This window comes from Thermobia domestica, chromosome 6, assembly GCF_964235325.1.
Source record: "Thermobia domestica chromosome 6, izTheDome1.hap1.1, whole genome shotgun sequence".
Classification (NCBI taxonomy): domain Eukaryota; kingdom Metazoa; phylum Arthropoda; class Insecta; order Zygentoma; family Lepismatidae; genus Thermobia; species Thermobia domestica.
Window position 1 is genome coordinate 4,351,829 of NC_137459.1, and position 23,300 is coordinate 4,375,128.

The following is a 23,300-nucleotide window of genomic DNA, read 5'->3' on the forward strand; positions in this document are numbered from 1 at the left end:
AGTTACCCTCGTAGGTGACAAACATTCTCTGTAACCGATGAAATAAGCTGAAGTTGGAAATATATTTTTATAAATGGTCTAAATATTATCTATTTTTTGTATCCTATGCATTCCCATTACTGATATGAGGATAATTAAGGATTTTTCTTTTCTCTTTTTTTTTCGAGAGAACTTGCAAAGTCTTTAGGCACAATAAAACCAATAGGCCTATTTACCAAAGAAATGGAGAACGAATTAGTGGAATATATCACATTGCTGGATCAATTCTTCTATGACTTAAGTTTAAAAGATCTAAGAAGAATGGTATACAATTTTGCTGAACGTAGCCAGTTGCCCCATTTCTTTAGCCATGTGAATCGAATGGCAGGAAGAGATTGGACAGATTCTTTCCGTCGTAGACATATGACTATTGCTTTGCGACAGCCTTTAAAGACTGGTCTGGGGTTAGCTTGTGGTTTTAGCAAGCCACAAATTGAACGATTTTTTTAATTGTCTACAAGATCTTGTAAGAGAAAATGGTTTTCCTCCACGGGATATCTACATGTACGAAACTGGCATAAACACGGTTCCTTACAAAGTTCCAAAAGTCGACTAAAAATCAGTTGTGAATAAAACTGTATCTATTGATTTTGGAGTTAACATCGCAGCTATTTCCTACGTGCGTGCATCTGGCTCCTTTATTCCACCTGCGTTGACATTTCCCAGAAAACGAATGAAACAAGAATTACTCGATGGATCGCCGCTGGGTTCTGTGGGAATGATATCAGATTCTGGCTCATCAACTCACAACTTTTCGTAGAATGGCTGCATTATTTACACCAACATGTATGATCAAATCTGGTTATTGCTACTTGTTGACAATCAGAAATCTAACATTTCAATCGAGGCGATTGATTTCTGCAGGCAAAATGGGATATGATGTCGAGTTTACCACCCCATACCAGCCATAATTTGAAACGGTTAGATCGCTCCATTTTTGACCCGCTGAAATCCTGGTATTTAACAGTGTGTGATAAATAGAATCATCCATCCTGCCCAATTGCACAATTCCAAGTTGCGAGATTGTTCACTGAGGCTTACTACAAAGCTGCAACTATTGGTAGTGCAGTATCCAGTCTTCAAGAATCTGGAATTGTCCTATTGAATCCAGATGTGTTCATTGAAGATTTTCTTCCTTCTACTGTGGACGTCTTAGACTCAAATGTAGAAGCCAGCTCTGAAGATGAAAGCATTCCTGAAGTAACTAATCAAGCAGCAGACCTACAAAGAGCTCAAAATCTTTCATCGGATTATTTACTGGAAGTAAAGAGAAGCCCATGCGGCGCATCCAGATCAAACACTCCTTTGCCAGTTGCTCGTCCTCTTCCATCTGTTACCAAACCTTCAACTAGTAACGCTGGATTCTCACTAGAAGCAAGCAGGAGCTCATGCGGAATGCCCATATCAAACACTCCTCTGCCGGTTGCTCGTTCATCGGTTACCAAACCTTCAACCAGTAAATCTTGATCTTCTCGAGGTTAATCAGAGATTCTAACATACTCTCCTTTCAAGCAGAACTTATTTCTGAAACGGCGCCCTGCAAAGAACAAAGGCAAACATCAACTTGCACCAAGAAAGCTACAACCAAAGGCAACTCCTCAGGTCAGTGAGAAAGTAGTGTACGAGTGTCCATTATGCAATATCATCTACAGTGATCCCCCAATAGAGGAATGGATCAAGTACGCAAGATGCAATGAATGGTGGCATGAACAATGCACATCGCATGAAGGAGTAGGCACCTTCATCTGTGATAATTGTTAATGGTCCTTTGGGTGCGTACTCTTGCCCGTTTTATTTCGTACTCTTGCCCCACATTCAGGGGCAAGAGTACGAATTTGAATGTTTTCATTTTACGAATTGTAGTTCCTCCAAGGACAGAGATATATGAAAGTTGAGTTCACATTTCGTAAAGCAGAGTTCAAGTTTTGTGTTCCATGCAAAAGTTTTCCGTTGTAACTATTTTTTTTAACCAAAATATATGTTTCATTGAAATTTGCGTACTCTTTATCCCTTTCCTCTAATATTTTTAGCATCTTGGGAACGAAGATTCAATACAGCAACACACCTTTCTGTTTGTTTCATATTAACGGTATATCGAAAGGCGATTGCTAAATCTTCAATGCCTTGCTTATCCCGGGTTTCATCTTCCAACAGAGAAATGCATTTACTTTCTTGAATTTGACTCAGAATGTTTTCTATGACTGTATTAGCCATAACATGTGTGATCTCATTTTGAATTTTGGGGCCAGTATATGTTGCGTTCGCTGGAATGGTCTTACATATTTCCGCAAGCTTTTTATTCTTCCTCATGAAGAAGTCAAACAATTGCAGAAAAAGTCCACTGGCTTCTACATATTTTCATTCAGAGTTCCTTTGAAAGGTAGATCATTAATAATCAAGAACTGAATCACTTCAGCTATCGATTTCATGTAATACCTAGTTTTTTTTTCTTACTAAGTCACTGCCCATAATTTTTCCAATGGTTTCTCCCGTTTCTTCTCTTTGTTTCTGTTCTAAATATCTACTCATTGCAAACTTGTGCAACTGGGAGCTTCAATGTTTCTGAAACCCGTTGCCTTTTTCTGTTGCGTGTTTCCAATCACTGTATCCAGAAGTTATATATGCTGAATCCGAATTACTTGTTGGAAATTTCCTTCACGAAAGACAAAAGGCTGAATTCGCAATAACCAAGTACTCTAACCATTTCCATGATTTGAACCAGGAATATTCAAATCTTCGCTTCTGCCCTCCTGTTCTAGTTTCTGGATAAGACATCAAGAAAGTCTGTGCAGGTTTCTCGATATCGAAGTTTGAAGGTGCTGCTTTTGAGATATCATCTAATTTTTCGCTGTTGTCTGTTACTATAGATAAGGTGTCTTTCCCTTTGCTAGATACGCCACTCGCAGAAGAGTTGTCTGGAAAGGATTTTTCATTTGAAGAACTTGCTGCGATTACATCACGCTTACTACAGAAAAGTAAGCGTGAAGCGTTGCAGAAAAGATTTTTTTGATCGAAGCTTGCTTAGAAGCCATAGTCACCAACACCTTGGAATGACTCTGAAAGAAACAAAACATTATTAAGCATAGTTTTAAAATACACAGTGTATTTTAGGCACAGGGCCAAAAGAGACAAGTAGACTTCTTTCATTCTTGGGAATTTTCGGTCACATTCTGGCAGTGTTTCTTCCAGACATGTTTTTTTTTTGGGGGGGGAGCACTGCCCCCCGGAGCTCTGAGAGTGCTTCCCCAGAGGTGGCGAAAATAATGCGTCTATAATATAATAATAAATAGAATAGCAGTGTCCTCCGGAATACTAAGTCCGAAAGAACGACTGCATTCTGGTATCAAACCAACTTTAAAGTTAGTTTCTTTCTTTTTACTTTTTTCCTTTCTTTTCTTTTTTCTTTTCTTTCTTTCTTTCTTTCTTTCTTTCTTTTTTTTTTTGTATGCTGAGAAAGCTTGATGTATTTATGCATGAAAATTTTATTTTTAAACGTTTTCAAAGAGCCGTCATTTTAAAACCAAATTTAGATGTAAACCTTTAATAATTACGGAGTTATCGTATTCACAAAAGACGTTATAGAACCTACGAAATACACGTATTTTTTGAAATTTTAAATCACATTATGTTAGGTTAAACATGTTACCTAAGGCAACAGAAATATCACTTTTATTTTGTCAAATTTGGTTTCCTCTGTTAATATCCCGTCGAACCGCAATCAGCTTAGTCTTCTAACATACTATCAGGAATCATTTAGGACGATTGCTACTAAGGTAATGTTTAAGTAAAAATAATGTGTTATGTTTTGGTCCTCGAGCATTTAAATAACTAATAAGTTTAACAAAAAAAAAAAAAAAAAAAAAAAACTTTTTAAAAAGTTTCCGGTTTCAGCGCAATTACCTTCTCTCTCGAAACGAAATTGATAAGAGAAGTAACCGTTCATTAAATATTCTTTGTATAGCCATTCTTTGACCAAAAACTAGAATTTTAATATTTTAGAATTGATGTTTTGAACAACTAAGGACAGGAATGTTCGTATGAATTTCTTTTCTTAGTTTTGTGTGAGAAATAACTTCTTGAACTTATAAGGATACTGACCCTACCACGAGAGCAGATTTAGCTCATACTTTGCGAAATAGATATTTCGACGTCGCTGAGAGTGATTAGAGTAATAGACGTTCTATTCGCTTTTGTCTTGTTGCGCCTAGACTACGGGCCTCGGAATTTTCATTTCTACACAAAATGACTACATAGGAAATATTTAAGTTAAATTTCAATATCTTTGTAACAGTTAAAGCGATCAAAAGAAAACATAACACTCTTAATTTTGGTTCTGGCGAAAAGATTTTTAAAACGTGGGCCCACTTTCCAATCCTCGTGAAAAGTTCTGCTTAATTTCAACATTGCCGAACTAGTGAAATCACACCAAGATGAGGTCTCACAACCGTCTTTATTTTGAAGTTTATTTTATTTTGCAGTTTTTGTTGTATTTATATTTTCTTGTATCTCAAAATATATCTATATCTATATCTATCTATCTATCTATCTATCTATCTATCTATCTATCTATATCTATATCTATCTATCTATCTATCTATCTATCTATCTATATATATATATATATATATATATATATATATATATATATATATATATATATATATATATATATATATATATATATATATATAGTTTTCCACCATTTTCTTACCTCTTTATATTTTATTTTTAAATGCCTCTTTATTTGTTTAAAATTTTGTTTAATATTATTTGTTGTATTTTGTTGAGTTGATTTTAGTTCAGCGTCCCTATCAGCAGCGAGGCTATACACTCTTCCATTTTATTAATGGGAAAAGTCAGATTATGTATTACGGCAATTTTGTAGCAAAGAGCAGAGTAATGATCAAAATATCAAATAATTCCATATTTTAGTGTTGAGATGAGGTCGGTTCATTAATTAAGAATGCTCATAGTTTAAAAATCTAATCAATATCGCCGATAGTATATCTGTTTCTCTCGTGCCCATAGACCTACTGCTTATTTCTCTCAGTGTTATTGTACGTACCAGCTATGAAATCAGCTAGAAAAAACTTTTATTATGAAAAACTGAAGTATCAGTGCAGTTAACGATTCTCAAAACTATATTAGATTTAACATTTATTAAACTCCGTCCCACATCACCCACTTGAGAAATATAACATCAATATCTCGTCAATATTTTTCACTGCCGTGGAAGTAACTTAATCTATTTTAGATAATTATTTGTGATAATGAAGGGTTGTTACTGGGATCTTAATAACAATCTTCTCGTGTACAGAAGTGATAAAAATACATGGATACTGAAAATTAAATTTCTGTCCTCTATATTAACGTAAATAACAATGATATATCCGCTAAATAATTGAATAACACCCTTCGATATATTATAAGTTTGTAATGATAAATAACATACTAAGTTGCACTTCTGTCTCTGCAATGTGCTATACATAATTGGAGAGCAATTAAGTTCCTGTAAGATTTTCTTATATTGGATATTTATAGGGGCCATAAATCTATTTTTGTAGGTGGGGTGGAATAATTATTGTTACACCACCACACATTTATTATTACACACACACACACACACACACACATATATATATATATATATATATATATATATATATATATATATATATATATATATATATACAGTGAACTCTTTTTAATTCGAAGTCCAAGGGGACACGAAAAAACTTCGAATTATCCAACAACATTTATTTTCACATATATAACAACAAACAAACCAAAGTCTGTGCATCAAAAACATATTCATATGGTGTAGACTTTGCCTTTAAAGCAGCTTATTATATGCGTGATCGAATACCGTAAACTAACAAACGACATTGCTCCACATAATTCAAACTACGTGTACAATGGAAAATATATTTACGTACAACACTACAACATACATTGAATAGACCAAACAATTAAACACCAGTAAGCATTTGAATATTCTGTTCTCACTTTTAAGAAGTCGTAAACCTCATTTGCTTAAATTTGATTGCTTTTGTACGGTCAATAAATCTTGAATTTCCTGTATTGCGTGGAGTACGATATTAATCACATTTGGTTGACTTTATCAATAATTCATCTTAGATTTTCAACCAATTCTGAAACAAGATGAGATTGGCACACGTTCTCTATCTTTACTTCTTCCTCAACTCACCTTCATCTTTATCATTACGTAAATTTTCTATTTATCTTTTGTATTACTCTTCCGTATGACTGCATCTGGATAACTGAAAACACATTCAAACTGTATTTCTCTGTCTACATCTGTCCAACATTAAAAATTTTCGACTGTACTTACTTCGAATTATCCAAAACATAGGTTCAACAGTTCGATTTATCCACGATTTTTTACTGTTGTTTTCAATACAGTTTTCAAGGGGAATGGACTTCTGTTCGAATTATCCAATATTTCGAATTATCCAAGTTCGAATGAAACGAGTTGGTCAAAAAATTATTGCATTTACAAGTCACGGAAACAAAGTCATTGCTGACAAAAAGAACTTTTAAAAATGAAAATAAAATGTTGCATCTATACTTGTGTGTGTTTGTATAGAAACAGTTTGCCGCTCTGTATCGTACTGTTAGTATTAAGACTCTGTGTAGTCAGATATAGGTAGGCATTATTCAAGAAAAAAAATTTGAAACTCACACTGCTTTTTCAAAAAAAAAAAAAAATCTTTGTTCCTAGCGGAAGCCGGCCGTATGAGCATCTAAGTGTATAATCTATAGTTTCTGTTTAAGTAGGCTTGGAACCATATTAAGAAAAAGAAGTCCCTTTTCCCTACATGGTTAGCGTACATGCTTTTGGCGGGAGACCCGGGTTCGATTCCAGGCACAAGCTCATATGGTTTGGATCTTACATTAAGCTGTAGGTCAAAATCTCATATAGCGTGTAGCTACTGAAGGGGATGGTACATTTAAATCAAAGGAAGACAGAACGATATAATTCAAAGTACCCTCCTTGGACCCGAGTCCAAAATCAATCCAGGATGTCCAGGATTAATTCGGTAATGTATTTCGTCAAATTGATTCAATTCTGATAATAGAAAAGACAATTATATATCAATAGAAAATATTTGTATCTCTTTTGCTATTGTTAATTTCCATGACCATAAACAATTGTGCAGAGATAGAAAAAAAAAAACTTAGTACCTGATAGTTGACTGACTCATAGTCAAATCTTCCATATGTGAAACAAACGCATTTGCGTGGGGTGCAAAGTTTCAAGGGGCGGAAAAATCTGTCACAATTAAAGATAATCATTTCTTGTTGGAAACAGACTTCACGATGATGGTATTTAAGTTTTATTAAGCTGACATTCTATTTTAATACTACATTCATGCATGACGTGTAGGTCGCATTAATTTAAGGTTACATGGACAGTGATAAAGCAAATGGTCAAACTAATAATAGCAAGAATTGCTTGATTGCTGTCAAATACAAGAACTCAATTCTCGAACAATAGCAAACACCTGTTCCATTTAGTTAGTTATCACAGTTTTCATATGAAAACCAGTTTTGTCATTGTCACAAAGTTTGTGATCATTGAAAGAGGAAATAAGTTTTTTTTACATTTTTAAACAGGTGTAGATAAAAAAATCAAGAAATAAAGATAAAAGAGCTAGTTGCACTTTAATTGCATACTGATATATTGATATTGAAGCTCGATATTGAATTCTACAAAAAGGATTACCATCTTTCCTCTGCAAGTATGTTTGCTTCAACCTTCAATAATATAATTGATTATCATTTTAAAAACAGACACAATGAGATTGCATTTGTATTGTTTCGGCCTTTCTGAGTGCGAGTGCTTTTTCCTCTCTCCTTCATTGTTTATGATGGAGTAGCGTACTTGGAATCATGGCTTTTAAAATTTGTCCTTTCTGAGAATGGGGACGGCAAATGATACCATTGCACGGGGCGGCAAATTGCCTAAGGCCTGCCCTGCGTACGAGTTCAGCCAAACTCATCCAATTGTGATCAAACTTGGCATGGTGATGGCGGTAGACCTTGAACTTCTGTAAAAGCGTGTGAAACATAATGCTGTGCAGGCTGATGGTTCCCGAGTTATGGGCGGTCAAATTTCAAAATAATTGTACACACACACACACACACACAAAAAAAAACATAGTAAGAAACATTTAAATACCAATTAAAGGCCAGTCCAGTCCTGGACAGGAAAAATAAAAATCAAATAAAGGATGACTTTTTTTAACGACTATACGTATTTTTTACTTGTATGACGTATTAATTTAGTGATAATATTGGTTTGTAAGAAACTGTCACATCTACCGTAACTTTACAGAAATCTTATCTTGATACAATGGTATCTAAATATGATTAAAGAGAAACACGAACAGTGATTCTTTGCATTACTCGAGAGTAATAAGTGACAAGGAAGGAAAAACTGTATTGCGATAAGTATTAAACGTCTTACCTTACTGCGGTAATTGTTATTAGTAAGATATAAAAAAAATAAGTTAGCCCCATGGCTTTACTCCCACTTTTAACGTCCAATCGTCGCCACTGAGCGAAAGTGAGAGAAAGCTCAATTCTTAGGTTAATTGCAACTCTTTTCTCTTCTCTAACATCTAACGTAATTTTAAATTATCTTTTGGCAGAAGCCCTGGGGGAGGGGTGCGAACATTTATGGTTTCTAGATTAACAGCCTACCTTCTACGCCATTGCAACTCTGCTGAATGTATCTACAGTATATAATATCTATATCTGACGTAATCCCATACAGGTTAATGTGTTTAGTGTGTGTTGTTCAGAGTTCTGTAAGGTGTTACTTTTTCGTATCAGAAACATATTTCGAGTCTTGAGAGCTCAAATGTCATATGCCCAATTTCTCTCAATACGGACTTTGTCAGCTTTTTCTATAGCTTGACACCTGCTATGATAGCTTCATATGCTAGCCAAACCATACGATCCTGATTTTTGCCAATATTTGGAAACTTGGAGTCTCCTGAAAAATTTAGGCAACTGTACATATGGCATTTGTGCTCTCAAGACTCGATTTACACAGTTACAAACATTATATAACATTTGATCAAAACTTGGTCACAATCATTTGTGGCGGACAAACACCCTCTGCGTAGGTTTTCTCGGGGTCCTCCCATTTCCTCCCACTTTCTTCATTCCACCATTTCATTCATTTCTCATCATCACTGTCTCCTTTAGCCTAGCCGACATACCGTGGGACATAAAACTTAAAGATTTCATTTCATTTCATTTTTTTTGGGGGGGGGGTCACAATCCGAGGTAATGAAAGAATTGTTATGGTACTGGGGAGCCATTTCAATAAAAGAAAGGCATCGAATTCCTCTTTACATAGGCATCTCATTTTTGGAAATAAGAACGATGCTCAAGGAAGTCGGTTAGGACAAATTTCAAGGTGCAACTCCAACATTCACCTAGTAGATTTAAGAAACTTCCTGGAAACGTCTCAGTCAGAATGGTCATGCACCGGATTAGAATCTGGGACCGAACGATTTTTAAACGAAAGCGCTACCGGTACTCAGTAGCAAACGGCCTCTGGGTATCGAAATATACAGAAATAATGGCAATAGTACACAACAATAGCCGTCACGCATCAGTAGCATTTCGTATAAATATAACTTATATATACGTTAAAATTTATTAATTTTAAATGCCGAAGAAGAGCCTCGAAAACAGTACTGTTATAAGTAAGATGACAACTGGAACTTGAAACAAAGAGTACCGGAAATCATTGTGAGATAACTGGCCTTTAATGTGTTTATTTTCCGTTTCCCTACATTACCTTCGTTTCTGAGGTTTTGTTTATTGATAATTCAACCGGTTTTTCATGCCTGCCTCTTTACAATCCACCGATAAGTTAGAACTTCTTGTTATTTGACTACACTTATCACGTTGGCGATGCGAAAGTTGCTGGCGGATGCCATTTCTTCTGCTTGATTAAGCACACTGGATTCTGTGGAGGCATCAGTTTTGTCTTCCCACGTTTCTCACACCATTTCAAATACCGGAAGTGCGTGGCACCGAGGGGTGGGTTTCCGGTGACAACAAAGATTCCCGTGGAATTTAAAGTTCGCTGTTGCATGCAAGATTTTTTTCTTCGTGTTTATTCTTTAAACAAGAAATATTCAACAATGCTAATGGATAGATGGGAACAGCAGTGTCCATATCAGCAACAGTACAACAAAATGGTTAGCACGCTCACGGACACAAGTTGTACTTTTTTTTCCGTAAGAAAGAAAAGTATACACACGTTACTTTGAATAATTGTATGAAACAGAAACTGTTTCTTTCCTCTTCTCTCATAGCGTGAAAGAGCTCGCTCTGTGATCTAGTGGAACTCACTTACTTTCATTTTTTCTTTGTGAATTAATTTTTTTTAAACGTGGGACGTTAAACTTACTTTCTTTTATTTTTTTTCAGGAGTTGGAAAGGAGCAGGCGAAGAATCGCTTGATTTAACCCTTTTACGACCCATGGTACGTTTTCGTGCCATAACGCAGTGTTGCCTTTAACGCTTATTTATGTCCTATAACAGACATTTAAGCCAGGTTCTTTTATTGGTCAAGCCAGACATAGACCAAGAAACACCTCAAATGCGCTCGGGAATCAGATGTTCAACTTATAAGCGCCAGGGGGGAAGAGGGGGCGTGACATTTCATTTTTTCTTGAGTCAATTTTCAAAAATTTTCTTCGCCCTTAGCTTTCAACATATCATATTGAAATTTTGCATACGCATTGTGTACATCCCTAACTATTTATCAGTTTTTTTTAGTTCTCTATGTCAACCCAGGCGCGGGCCAGAGGGACACAATTTTTTTGAAAAGAAGTTATTTTCGAGAAACTCCCGGTTTCCCCCAATTTTTCCGTTTCAGGTGTACGATAAGGACAAGCGAGTATTACTGTTGGAAAGGTTGCTCTACTGTAGAAAAGAAAAGAGGTATGACCATGATCCTACGACAAATAGGAATAAAGAAGTATCTCCTTGACTGAAAGTCTGAAATTTACCTCAAAAAGCCAAGATCGTAAAACGGTCCAAGTAGAGAGTAGCTCTCCCAATAATCGGCTGTGCCATTTCACATAGGTGAAGTTTAATTAAAGGTATTCTTACATTTTGTCAAATTCATACACAATTTGCAACTTTATTTGATCTAACTTAAAAGAAAACAAAAACTTTGCCTGTGCCATGAGTATAGGCTAAATGAAGTAATTGACAGCTGTCAGGGAATAAATTTTTGTAATATACAGTATCACTTAAATTCTGCATTTTCCTTTGCTATGTGCAAATATTTGAACAAGCAATACCAAAGCGAATGATAATTCAGCACAAAATTGAACAGAGATATAATCTTAATAATTATTTTTACAAATTTTTACGGAAAGAAGTAGAAACTCTGTAACGTTCATCTGTTACCATTGGTAGGATATCAGCTGTTGAACCAACCTCCACTATCAACTACAATTAAACACAAATATCTACAGAGGATCATATATGTATTATAGGAATTTATATTAATTACTATTATAGTACTAGCTGAATCTGCGCTATTTACACACCGCACAGTTCTAATATGAGCGTAAATCTCCTTCCCATTTCTCACTATAACTGTGCAAATCCCTTTACGAACACAAGTAAAAGACAGGAAGACTCTCAAAGGGAGTGAATTGCTATGGACAAACATATAAATGTAGTATTTTAATAAATAGAATGTTGGGGGAGTTTGTGGCAAACTTGGATAAGTAATAGATGATACCAAATGCAAATATTATTTTGTTATAATTCCATATCCGAGTACGACTCATAGTGGGTCCTCAAGCCTTCGAAGTTGCCAGCTTGCAATAGGTTTTGTCATTCAGATTAAAGCAAACCGCCTGAAATTCCGTCAACCCGCTATACGTAGCTCCTCTACGGGTTGCCTTTCACAAGGGTATAAACCTTAACGTCCTATAATATTAAACTAGTAGGGTCAAAACAACACCTAAAATGTGGAATAGAAAAATAAAGACAAGTATTTTTTTTAATGAATAAGAATTGGCAATCCACACAAAATTTGGAATCGATCAGCGAAAACGGCACTTTTCTAGCACTTGTGGTTTTCGAGATTTCATTGTCGAAAGGATTGGTGACAAACATACAAGCTTTTCTAGAGTTTTAATATACTGTACTAGCTTAACCTGCGCTATCTAGACAGCGCAGCATTCACATATGAGCACGAATCTTTTTGTCATTCCTCACATCTCTATATGTCTCTTTACAGACAAGTGAAAGACGTCTTGATAAAAATCGGCAAGGGGTACTATACAGGGGAGATTTTCTTCTATTATTTTTTCAATAACTCGCACCGTTTGTAAGATTGAGCCTACTTCCGGTTGGGATTTCTAATTCATGTATGATCAGTGTTTTCTTTCTTCTTGCATGCAGTATGTAATAAGCAAATACATTACATACACAATTAATTATAATGTCAATGATGTATGGTGTTCACTGGGCAAAACACCCAAACAATAAAGATTCATTTTAGCCTGGAAAAATGGTTATTTTTCGTTTTTCATTACCATTTGGCCATGAAACAAACGTCTGGGAGATATACAAATATGTGGTGTTGGAATGTTTAATTTATAGGGAATGATGCTTTACTTTTTAAAAATTTCAACACTTCCAATGTACTCCTAAAAATGTAATAAAGAAATAACGACCATGTTTTTTTTTTTTTTAATATTCAATTATAACTGGACAATCTACACAAAATTTGGAATCGACCAGCGAAATCGGCATGTTTCTAGCACTTGTGGTTTCCGATATCTCATGCTCGAAAGAATTGGAGACAAACATATAAACTGTTCTTTGGAGACCAACATATAAACTTACCATTTTCATATATATATATATATATATATATCCTTTTTATTATTAAATAATACAAGAACGTCACTTTGGAAGAACACGCAAGTCATATGTTTTCTTTTATAAGCACTTGAAATTCCAGAACGTTTATTAAGTTAGCGTTCTAGTATTGTATCTATTAGCAATGATTACATTTGCTTTGTGATTCCACGGAAGTGAGATAATCGTTTGAATATCCATAATAATCCACTGTCACTCAACTACCAGACACATTTAGTCATTTCAACTTTTGTCCTAACCTCTGTTCATCAAATAAACGAGCAATATTCAATTAACGATGCAACTGATAGGTTACACAGTGGCGTAGGCAGATGTTCGTCAATGTGGGGTCGCAATCCTAATCTTTTAACAACCGATTCACTCTCTCTCTCAGTCTCTCTCTCTCCCCATATATATATATATATATATATATATATATATATATATATATATATATATATATATATACAGGGTGTCCCACCAGAAAAGTGCCATATTTTGAGGAATTATAGTATTGGTCATGACAAGCAATCGATCGAGATATCGATGAAAACACGATTTTACTTTGTACACATTGCTTCGAAGGTACATATCTCGAGAACTAATAAAGACATTGGATTAATTCAAAAACGTGTTGCAGATAGGTAGCACACGTAATAGGCATTAGGGCCGTTCACATATTACGTAACGCTGTTCTTGATCAATTTTACCCCCTCCTTCTTCCTTGTCACACTTTGTAATGCAAGGCTGAACCCCTCCCTCCTTGGTTACGTAACGCTTTCTGATTTTTTCACCAATTTTGCTTATTTTGATGGTTATCACGATAAAAAATAATTTTAATGGCAGAACTTTCATTGCAAAATTTTTGTATTTTGAATATTTTTGTAGTGTTCTTCTAAAGTCTTTCATTGCCTAGATACAAAGCTTACATGTTATGACAAAGGGAATAAGAAAAACGGCTTCTTTCCCGTGGAGCGCATAGAAAAGTACTCATTGGCTACCGCTGTCGACTGTAAAACCTATAAAGATGAAATAAGGAATATCAAACTTAAACATAAAATAGTCTACACATACGCATGTATGTATATATACAGTCATGCTCTAAAAACAAACTGACCATCTACCTCTCTCTTTTAAGAGCCTTCTACGGTTAACCACGATGCTAGTGTGAGACTTTAGCGGCCTTCAGCAGATATACAAGATTTGCACCTGTCTGCTTGAATTCTGTCAATAGAGAAGTTTTTTCTTCCATTTTCAACTGGAAATAAAAATAACGAAAATTAACACTGCTGTCATTATGAAGTTCATGCATGAATGATACTAAAGACAATATAATAAAGATGTCGTGCGTCTACTGAGATGATGTCCATTCCCATTGGAGATAGTATACAGCAGTGGTCGCCAAACTTAGAGTTGAGTTACAATATTGTTTTCAAATCCTACTTTGAGCTACCAGTCAAACGAACTACCAACTTCTTTTTTTTTAAAAAAAAAAAAAAACAACTTACATTTATTTATTATCTGTAAACTTACATTATCAGTAAATATGAAATTAAACTATCCAAGTTAGCAAATGTCTAATATACACATGAAAAACATAACGTGGGAAACCCCACACGTATACAATCAACTGTGAGATTAGGCTAACAATGGCAGTTGCGCGGGAGAAACAAGCAGTTGTTGTTATCAGCGCCCCCTGTCATTAAAGTCAGTTCAGTGGAGGAATCAAGGTTAGTCAACCGGAACGTTAACGCGATCCACCGAAAAAGTTCCCGCAAGCTACTTGGAGCTTGCCATCGATGGCTTGGCGATCACTGATATACAATACAGGTACAATATTCAATGACATATAGCCACAAATTATGATTAATTCTTTACATTTAATATTGTTTAACTATAGTATTGTGGTAGGATGCAAGATGTATTAGGTTGGTGCGAATAAAGTGCCCACATTCACGTCTGGTGGGAAACTCACCAGAGCAACACAGCACAGAAATTATCTAACATCACGCACGAAACGTCATAAACTCAGTATACGTGCAGAAACAGCCTGTGTTACCCAAACAGTGCATTGTTGAACAGGACTGTATGGAAGTGCAGCATGAACACATAATTGCTAGTGATTTTTTTTCTTTGGGCATTTAAAAGTAGAAATTTGTGCACAACAAACCGAAAAGAAATAAATGATTAAGTACCAGGAATGAATGAACGCTCCCTTCTTCGTTGGTTTGTCAAATTTCGTGTCGGTGACACAGTATTGTAAAATTACCCCGTGGGCACCGATAAACGGTATATTCACATGAGCTCTTCAGGAACATTGTGAAAGCCTAAGAGGGAAAGAAATGCAGAAGAAAAAGTCAAGTGAATGTCTGAGTTACAAGTAGAGTACAGCCTGATCTGCATGTGTGCGTCACTCTTACGAGAATGGAGGGCTACCGTACAGACACAATATGTTTCCTTCGGTGGATTTGCAAATTTTATTCAAGGTATTTATTTTATTTATTTATTTAGAGCAGCGTTTCCCAACCTTTTTCAACTTGCGGCACACTTCAGGGTAACTTGAATTCTCGCGGCACACATATTATTATTATTATTATTATTATTATTATTATTATTATTATTATTATTTCAAAATATAAAATACTGTAGTATTTTTTTTCTGATTACTGACATCCTTCTCACAGAGAAGAAAGTTCGATCACTGTTTTTTCCCCGTGGTAAATCATTATACTTATTTTTCATTTTAATTAAAAATAGTAAACAACTGCAATCAGATATAGGGCTCAAGTTGTTAAAAATACACTTTCTTTTTCGAAAACTGTATCCAACCTTTCATTAAGGAGGAGTACTAAATAACGAACGAACAAACGAATCTCTTTTACTTTTAAAACACAACATGTAAGTAATTCGTATGCATGTTTACTTTGCCGGAAGGATTGAATAATATTTTAAAATTTCAAGTTACGAAATAGTCTGCAACAATAAAGCAGCAATAACGGCCATAACAATGATAAAAATACTTTTTTTCAAAATTAGAAATGTACAGAAAAATGTTTTACAGAAAATTAAAAATGTTCTACAGAAAAGTAAGACAGTAAGAAACTTTAAATTTTAGATTCATAGTAATAATGTGAAATACAAATATACCTTTTTCTCTATGTCTTCCAATTTGATTCCTATAGAATTAATAATTTTGTTTCGATTTCCTCGCGGCACACCAGCGACCCATTCGCGGCACACCGGTTGGGAAACGCTGATTTAGAGGGACGAACACTACAGGTAAAGATACCCGTTTACAGTATTCACAAAAAACATATAACATAATAACAGTAGAATAAACAGACAAGTGATAATTTTAATTACTGGTTAATCATTGATTCTGGCACTTTAAAAAATTACTGCTTTATAAAACTTAGTGAAGGACATTCCGAATATATCAATATTTGGATCAACCAAACAAAGTTTTATGTAGAGGTCACACATCTCCAAATAGGTGAGCTTTTCATTATATTTGTTTTCAATGTTCTACCGTGAAATAAGCCAGTTTTTGTACGTCTTCTAACGTTGGGAACTTTAAATTTCAGAAATTAAAGTAATTGCGACACTTGGATCTTGTTTGAAATTCTATATTGAAGGCAGAGTAACCGAACTTTTCTTCTGCTGTCGAGTGATACAATGTTCATTTATTTAATTAAACACTCATATGTTTCAAATTTAGGATATATGCCTGTTTCCTTGAAAACTAAGTACCTTGTGAATTTTAATTGTATCATTTCTGTTCTGCGGCTATATTTTTAACTTGCAGGGTTCCAGATTTCTGCAGCGGATTCTAGTTTCGATTTAAGGAAAGCATTATAGGGTCTATAACGTTTTTAATGTGTCTTGTTTCTTGTCGTATATCCCAGTTCTCATACCCAGTTTCTTGTATACCTCACTTATCACAAGTTTCGCTCACATTTTTTTTTTTTTTTTAATGTTTGGAAAATGTTAGTTTGGTATGCTCTAAGCTTGTTTGAAAATTCATTTCAAAGTTTTCAGCCGTCGTTCCGTAAGGCAATCATAAAAAACAGACAACGTAGCTTTCAATGCAGAGGAAAAAATAGAAAATGGAAATGTCAAAAACTTTGGGTCACGTCTTTGAATATTTTTAGCTAAGACTTTCTATCCAATTCTCATGTTCATCTCTCTCTCTCTCTCTCTCTCTCTCTCTCTCTATATATATATATATATATATATATATATATATATATATATATATATATATATATATATATATCCCTTTCCGCACGGGAGTAGAAATTCTTAGATTATTTTCATGAAACCATTTTTCCATACTACATGAAACATGTATAGAACATATTTATTAAAACAATGCGTGGGTCCATCGTAGGTTCTGAGAAAGTGGGCCCGCACAATTCTGCCTGTTTTGAAGCCGTATTGAGCGTAAAAAATGAAAAATTCTCGCTTGTGCAATCAGAAAAGCTACCACCACGTTCGGATGGAAAGGGATATATAACTCTATGGCCTATGGAACCCGGAGGTTCAATGCCGCGTTCACAAAACCTCTCCACTCACTTCTATCCTTAGCCAATTGGATCCAGTTTCTACTTTGTATTCCTATTTCTGCGAGATCCATCTTAATATTGTCCTCCCATCTGCGCCTAGTCCTTACTAATGGTCATTTCCAGACTGATTTTCCAGTCAAGACTTTGAAAATATTTCTACTTTCTTCCATCCTAGCTACATGACCTGCCCGCCTAAGCCTCCTAGACTTGGTGACTCTAACAATGCTTGGTAAACTGTATAAATTATGCAGCTCCTTGTTATGAAATTTCCGCCATTCCCCATTCCCGTTTCTCTTGGGTCCAAATATTCGTCTCAGGATCTTATTCTCAAATACTTTGAGTCTATGTTCTTCCCTTAGAGTAAGCGGCCATGTTTCGCAACAACACAAAACTACAGGCATGATTATAGTTTAACTAGCGCCTTATAAACTCCTCACCTGAAACAACAGAGAAATGAAATTATACACAGTATATATAGAAGCATGAAACCTTTTGTAACATCGAAGGGATACAAAAGACAACATTATGCTGATAAGGAAAATTCCTCATGAGGGGAGCCTAAGGGGGCTACGAGGGGTAACTACGAGTACTTCTACCGTACTTACGGATGGCCGCCATGATGGATAGAGACATGATAGCGACAATTACTTTCCAGAACTGGTCTGTACACGTCATTAGCTTTCAAACGAGGTACCACACAATGGAGGTTGCTATTTAAAATTGTATAGTTGCCCCCCGTAACTCCATTAACTTCCCCTCTTGGGGGATTCTACTTATCAGCATAATGTTGCCTTTTTTGTCCCTTGAAGTATACGAAAAGTTTCATGTTTCTATCTGCCTTGGTTTCTTCAGGAGAGGGGCCTTAGTGTTATGCGTGGAACGTACTTCGACCGTACTTACGGATGGCCGCCATTTTGGATAGGGACAGGCTAGCGATATTTAGTTCCCAAAATTGATCTCTACACGTGATTATATTTCAAATGAGGTACCACACGGTGGGGGTTGCTATTTAAAATTTTGCAGTTACCCCCCTAACCCCCTTGAGCGCGCCTCATGGAGAGTTCTCCATAGCATAATGTTGTCTTTTATGTCCCTTGAAGGTTACACATAGTTTCATGTTTCTATCTGCCTTGGTGTCTTCAAGAGACGGGCCTTAGTGTTATTCATGGAACGTACTGTATATATACCGTGTATAATTTCATTTCTCTGTTGTTTCAGGTGAGGAGTTTATAAGGCGCTATGACGGCGGAAGTGACGGAAATTTCTGACATTGATAAAATCGAGCATCGAACTGTCATTAAGTGCCTGTGATAAAGGCTTAACACAGCAGAAAATTCATGTGCACATGGTAGATACACTAGGATACTCCTCCCCCTCTTATTCCATGGTGAAGAAGTAGGTAGCTGAATTTAAGCGTGGCAGAAACAGTATTGAAGATGGCACGCCTTCAACGTCGACCCCTACAGAAAATGTCAATAAAATTTGCGACCTGATTTTGAATAACCGCATAATCAAAATCCTAAAGATGGCTGGGACTGTGGGTATTTTCTTTGAGAGAGCACAAAAGATTATCGTAAACGAATTAGCGTATTCTAAGGTGTCCATGAGATGGGTACCCAAGTTACCTTCAGCTGGACACAAACGCAATCGACTCACCCTTTTCCATGACTACTTGGAATTGTTTGAAAGTGATCCGGAGGAATTTATTGGCAGATTTGTGACTATGGACGAGACACAGGTACACCTTCATACAACGGAATCAAAACAACAATCGAATCAATGGAAACGACCTGGATCTCCTGTCCCAAAGGAAGTCATACAAGTTTTGTAGGCAAAGAAGATTATGGCATCAATTTCTTGGGATGTTATGGGCATTATCCTGATTGATTTATTGGAAAAGGGAAAGATTGTCAATTCTGAATACTACGGCACCCTTCTGTGATGTTTGTGTGGGGAAATCAGAATTAAAAGGCCAAGAATGCTACGAGTAAAGGTGTTATGTCAGCAGGACAATGCGTGCATTAACACGTCCCTTGCATTCACAATTTTCTCGTTACAAATGTCACAAACTGACACCAAAACAATGAAGAAGAGCGTCTTGTGATATATTGTAAGGCTAATTACGGAAAGGAGTAAATACTCAAAAGCGATTCTTTAGTACAGTGGAAACGTGTAGAAAAGTGAGCTTCACATTATTTCGTATAAAGTAAACACACTCTGAAATAAAAATGTGAACGAAAACTAAATATCGTGTTCTCATTTCACTGTGTTTATTTTAATCTCATAATTTGTGTGTATTTTAAAATGTTAGGGGGTGTAAAAATTGTAACTGTCATAAAAGCAAATTCTAAAGAAAAGTCCCTGAAAGATAAAGTACACCTTTGGTGTTACATTTCACCTACAAACCTTTGTTACTGCTTTGCTGCATGTTTGAAAGTCCTCTCTTTTATTACATTGTTAGTGCATACTTTAACACATTTAACAGCATAGTTGTATGCATATTTCATGAATTTTGAGTGCATAAAAATCCGATGTCTAGTAATTATTATTATTTTATTTGTGTGTGTTATTTGAAAACTAATATTGTAAAATTAAAAACAAAATGTTACCCATAACTAGAGACGAACCTTTCTCGTTAATGCGATATGTGTGAAACGTTAAAAAATATGCATGTGTTTCAGGAAACCTCAAACTTTTCGTTTCAGAGCCAGAAATCACGTTTATATTATCGAGATTTTTTTTTTTTTTTTTTTTGCGAAATTCGACATTACTTGCGATAAATGCGAATGAAAACGAAAAAAAATTAAGTTCTTGTTGATTATTGCTTATGATAACTAAAAGGCGCTTTTCCAATTTTATTTAACTTTAAAAAAAAACGTTGCATTTACGAGAAAGCTCTGCGAGTTATTTGATCCACAAACTATTTTGCTTCATAAAGATGTAGGCATCAACAAAACTTAACTGTTGTTTAAATCCTTGACTGTGTTTTGTGGTGAAAATGTTCATGATCTGTTGGTTGCTTACCGTGAATGTAAAATAAAAGTAAGGTCATTGAAGTTCTCAACGAGTGAGGATAAGGAAGTTGACATTGTATCATTGTTAAACAGTTTAAAAGTTAACCATAGGTCTTTTGCTGTCAGATCGTTACGTTCAATATGGTTGCCAGTCTCAAGTGTTGATGTCGAGAGATTCTTTTCCAAGTATAATATGGTTGTTGCTGACAGAACAAACTTAAAAAGAATTAGTAATATTTTGGTGCATGTTATCCTTTTACTAAGGGTGACGTTAGAGGAGGTGTTTAAATGTTTTATTAATTTCTATATGTCAGTGTACATTAGTTAGAATGTGCACCTAATCAAGGTAAATCCTCATTTTCTTCTATTAGATGCACCTTACTACCAAAAATATACTGCTTACAAGTTCCATAATTAAAAAGAAAAAAAAAGTGCTACATATAGAAAATAAATGCAACATAAATGCGAAAATTGTGATAATTAATGCTACAAAATATGAAAATTGTTGCGACAAAGTTTCGTCTGTACCCACAACACAAGCTTATACGAGAATGACCTTGATTTCCATAATGGCCTAGTGGGATCGAAGAGTCTGCGAAAAACCTGATCAGAGCAGCCAAAGCGGATAACCAAGCGTCATCGTCTTGCATATAAAGTGAATAGAGCACTCGGTTGCTACAGGAAATGATTCAGAAGACAGAGAAGCATTTCCTGTCAATGTTCTTCCTTGAAAACAGCAATCGCTAACTGCAAAACTTGTTTATTATGTTCATTCACTCTTCTTTAGCCGCTCATTACTGTACTCTCTTTAATGATTACCTCATCCTGTTTTTACCTTCACTCCCTCGCTTCCTTCAACACTTGTCCAAACATGCTTGAAAGCGAAACTGCGTTTTATACTGTGGTTCTCAACCTAATTTCTATCACGGCCCCCATTTTATCACATCCTCTTGCCAGCGACCCCTCTTATAATTTCTTGTTTGTAATAAGCTTGTGTGGGATTTTTAATATAGCTATTGCAGAGATCTCACGATATCCATCTATTTCTATAATAAATGAAATGAAATGAAATCTTTGTTTTACGTCCCACGGTTATGCCGGTTAGGCTAAAGGAGACGGTGATGATGAGAGATGAGTGAAATGGTGGAATGAAGAAAGTGGGAGGAAACGGGAGAACCCTGAGAAAACCCACGCGCACGGTGTTTGTCCACTACTATTTCTATAACAGTAGAATCCATTTCTTGTATATAGTGGATCCAGTAACTTCCCTAAAAGCGAATGGATTAAAACCAAATTTGGTCAGTTCATTCATATTACAAATATCGAATCCGATCCGTCATAATGTTTCAAAGTGGAGGCCGTTTTAAAATTTTAAAACTTCATAACTCTTAATTTTGGGCCATATAATAAAAAAAAATCTATTGAAAATGTTTATCTGTTCAAATGTTTAGTAGACATATTTTTTGTTGTTTTTCACACTATGTATAAAAAATAAAAATATGCTTATCAAAAAAATCAAAATAATATTTAAAAAAATGTTTTCCGGTATTAGATTCTAATTATATTTATCTCTTCCGCTTATCTTCGCGACCCCCAGGTTAAGAAACTCTGCTGTATATGTTTTATCAACTGGATTTTAGTCTCATTTGATTCTGCATGCTGTTTTCAGTTGTTGCTTCTAAGGATAATTATCAATCTCATTCCATTTTTCTTTTTCAGTTTTCAAATATTACGGAAATCAACTCTGACATCGTAGGCTTGGATAAAGGCATAAGCAAGACTGAAGATCATCTAAAAAACATTGAATATTTACTGAGTTACGTTTTGTGTTTACTACAAAATTACGCAGAGAAATTTTAGTATTATTCGTTTTCTGAAGTAGATATTTTGAGTAAAAGAAAGAAAGAAAAGATCCCCTCAAAGAAGTGATCACCAAAGGAACTGAAGAATTCCTGGGTGATTTTATCAAATGTTGAATAAGTTAAATAAATGTCAATCAAATACAATATTTCAACGAATAAAAAAAATCATAATACGTTGTTCACTTTAGAAGAACGCTGTTAGAATTCCAAAGAAGCAGAAATACACATGTTTGATTGATCTACTTTGGTTCATTACAAAAGTGAAATGAAATTTTTCAGCCTACGTCCCCACCCCAGAGAAAACCCACGGATACAATTTTGTCCATCACAAAGTAGGGATCGACCTAGAGACCCTACGCACTACAGGTACGCTCTCTACTACTGAGCTACCATGCCCTCTTGTATCAATACAGAATAAAGTTTAGGCGGGAGAACTAAAATGAAATAAAGCCTTAAAATCTCACGGTTATGTCTTTTAGGCTAATCGAGACGAACGATAAATGAAATCAAATTATTGCGAAATAATGGATATAGTTAGAGCGTAGGTGAAAACGGGGAACCCTGTCAAAACTGTCAAAGCGAGTTTTCCTTCACAAACTTTCAGTCTGGGATCAAACACAGAACCTCTCAAGCGGAAATCACAAGTACTGAAATTACACTTACAAAACAGTGTTTCTAGAATGACACAAAATAAGGCGTACATTGCTCTAAACAATTGGCAATGGTCTGAGTTAACACGGCACTAATAACAGATTCTTACCTCTATTGAAATAATAAACGTCCTTCCACGGAACCTTCCCGAAGCAAAGAACACATCACGGCGTGGCGGTTTCAGCGGTCTTCTAGATAATTCGCCAAATCGGACTTGTCCAAGATTGTGACAT

General features: G+C 35.3%; 1 long non-coding RNA gene across 2 annotated transcripts; it reads left to right on the top strand.

Moving 5' to 3' along the window:
* Positions 1-14,694: 14,694 nt before the first annotated feature.
* LOC145687625 (uncharacterized) lies at positions 14,695-19,730 on the top strand. Of its 2 annotated transcripts, none has more exons than XR_014131688.1 (2): positions 14,695-14,805; positions 18,759-19,730. It is a non-coding gene; the product is annotated as an uncharacterized LOC145687625 (long non-coding RNA). The 2 variants fall into 2 exon arrangements; XR_014131687.1 differs by lacking the exon at positions 14,695-14,805 and adding an exon at positions 14,824-15,461.
* The last annotated feature ends 3,570 nt before the right edge of the window (positions 19,731-23,300 follow it).